Genomic DNA, 2,847 nt, shown 5'->3' with positions numbered 1-2,847 from the left:
GGCGGGCGCGGTGTAGAGCCGGGTTGGGTCTGGGTCTGGGTCCGAGTAGGTCAGCAGTGGCCGGAGCTTGGTCCCTGCTTCCTCCCTGCCCGGGCTCTCCAGCGGGTTAAGTGTGTCTGGGGCGTGGCTTGGCGGTGTCCACGCCCCCTGGGCGCGCCCGCCCACCCGGACTGGACACCTGGGATGACCAGGCCGGCCTTGGCCTTCTCTCTGGCGCCCCTTGCTGGAGCCTCGGCCGGTGCCGGGTGCCGAGCTTCACCGCTGGGCTGTCTGGGTCCCGGTGCTCACCTGGGCACCACACTCAGCGGTCCCTGCGAGTCAGGTGTCTGCTCTCCGAGGCCTGATTCCCTCAATTCAAGGGCTGCTCCAGGGCGCTCTCAACAATCGCCGGCCTGCGGGAGCACCTTCACTTCCTCGCCTGGACCCCAAATATCATGTTCAACTGGAGAGGGAAAAGCTCAGATTTGGAAGGAAGAAGAGGTCAGAGTCTGAGCTGGAAGGACGCTCCAAGGCCATCACATTCACTCACCAGCCTCTTCTCTCCAAGGATCTGGGGAGACAGAGACAAACCCTGATGGACACAGGAGGGAGGATTTCTCACTCTAGGCAACTGCCTCTCCTGGGACCTAATGAGGGAAGTGAGTTGCCCAGGTCACTCATTTAGCCAGTGACAGAGCTGGGACTAGAACCCAGGTGGCCAGCAGAGCCTGGCTCACTCCATCACGCTTTGGAAGATGGGAAGAAGACCAAAGAGGGGGCGAGGCGGAGGAAGCAGAAAAGGACAAAGCAGATGAGAGGAGGAAGCGAAGGAAGACGGTGAGGGAGGGAAGGATGGGTTGTCTATCTCTCCAGGCCACTGGTTTTCAAAGTGGGGTTCCCAGACCAGCAGCAGCAGCATCACCTGGAACTTGTTAGACACGCAAATCGTCAGGCCCACCTCTGACCCACTGAACCAGAAACTCTGGGGGTAGGGCCAACACTCTATGTTTTTTTTTCTTCTTCTTTCTTTTAAGTATATTTTTATTGATTTCAGAGAGGGAGGGAGAGAGAGAGAGAGATAGAAACATCAACGATGAGAGAGAATCACTGATCGGCTGCCTCCTGCATGCGCCCAACTGGGGACTGAGCCGGCAACCCAGGCATGTGTGCCCATGACCAGAATCGAACCAGGGACCCTTAAGTCCACAAGCTGATGATGCTCTATCCACCGAGCCAAACCGGCTAAGGCAATACTATGATTTTTACCCAGATGCACAGCAGAGTTTGAGAACCACTGTTCTAGGTAGACCAGGACTACAGCTCACCATGTAGGTGGGGACGTGGAGATGGACTGCAGAAATTGTTACTCAGTCATCCGCCTCCATTTATGTCCTTCTCTTTTATCACCCCCTCATGAGCACGCAGGACTGCGATCCTGCCTGTCTCAGGTAGAGGACATGTGTAGTAAGAATGCTGAGCGAGAGAGAGAGGACCCCTGGGTCCGAGTTTGTCAGTCCTCCAGCCTGCTCTGCTCCCTGGGGAAGGAAGCCCTGGCTCCTGGGATTGGGCCTTTGAAGCTGCTGCTTCTCACACATGGACACGATCCTGGGGGCCGGGCTTCAGGAGACCTGAGCTCTACTCTTATCACGGTGTGACCTCGGCCACGTTCCTTCTCTCTGGGCTGCATAAGTATGTCAAAGGTAGATCATGATGGCGCTGATGCACCGTTTTTCTTCCCCTAAGAGCTGTCTGCTCTGGAGAATTTGAGGGGGCATGTGTGGTGCAAGCTGTGTGTCCATCCCCAGCTGGAGTCACCAAGAGGAGGAGGCACCTCTTTCTAACGCGCGCAAGTGGACTAGCAGGTGGCCCTGGCAGAGGGGCTATGGCCTCTCCTAAGGGCGTGGAATGCATAAAGTGTCCTTAGCAAGCCTCATCCTCCTGCCTGAGGATGAAAAGGCTCATTTTTGCAACTCCGAGAGCAACCAGAAGGTATTGGCAGGATTTGTGTTAAGTTGTTCCTTTAGCAAAGCTCCGGGGGACACTGATAAGGTGTCAGACAGCTGCAACCTAAGAGCTTGGTGAGCTCCTTCACAGCAAGGCCCTTTCCTTAACTCTCAGGTCACTCCTCCACGGTCTCACCAGGGAATTTGCTGTCTCTGGGCTCCAGCGGCTTCTAGATCAGGCCCATTGGCTGGCTCTCACATGCACATAGCTTGTGTGTCATGGGGAACTCTGCCTCAGCTTGAGCCTGGATCCTGCCATTTCTGGGATGCAGACTTACTCAGGTGGTCAGAGGATTGGGTGGGGTGCAATGAGGGTGTAATGAGCTAGCCATTTTACCGAAGAACAGCCTTATAGAGAAGCAGAAGCACTAAGGTTAATTGGGTCCCCATTCCGGACTCACTGAGGTGAGAGTATAAAAAACACAAGGACTGGTTTCACTGACGCTTCTGTAAGATGTTGGGGCCTAAGCAATACTGCTTTGGGACCCCCGACCCTATTCCATGGTGTGAAATACAAAGAGCTCTTCTTCACTCTGCCAACGCCACAGCTCTGGCACTCCAAGGACTCAGGGTGCCCACCAGCATGGAGCTTGCTGGTCAGGGAACTGGAACACAGTAAAGAGCCTCTGGGGACACAGAAAGAAGAGGGAGGGGCCTTTGACAGAGGCAGAGAACTTGTACTGGTGGGGTGACGGGGCTAATGAGCCAGCCAAGTGTGGATGAACAAGTCTTCTGCCCAGAATATTAGGACAATTAATGTTTTTTCATTTCAACAAGTCATACTTTATATTTTTCTATTTCTAGGGGCTGTAATGTCTTTGACTAAGAACATGTCCAAACACTTTTTATTCTGGGGACATTTGAA

Source organism: Eptesicus fuscus, chromosome 3, assembly GCF_027574615.1.
Source record: "Eptesicus fuscus isolate TK198812 chromosome 3, DD_ASM_mEF_20220401, whole genome shotgun sequence".
Taxonomy (NCBI): Eukaryota; Metazoa; Chordata; class Mammalia; order Chiroptera; family Vespertilionidae; genus Eptesicus; species Eptesicus fuscus.
Note: the sequence above shows the minus strand (reverse complement) of the source record.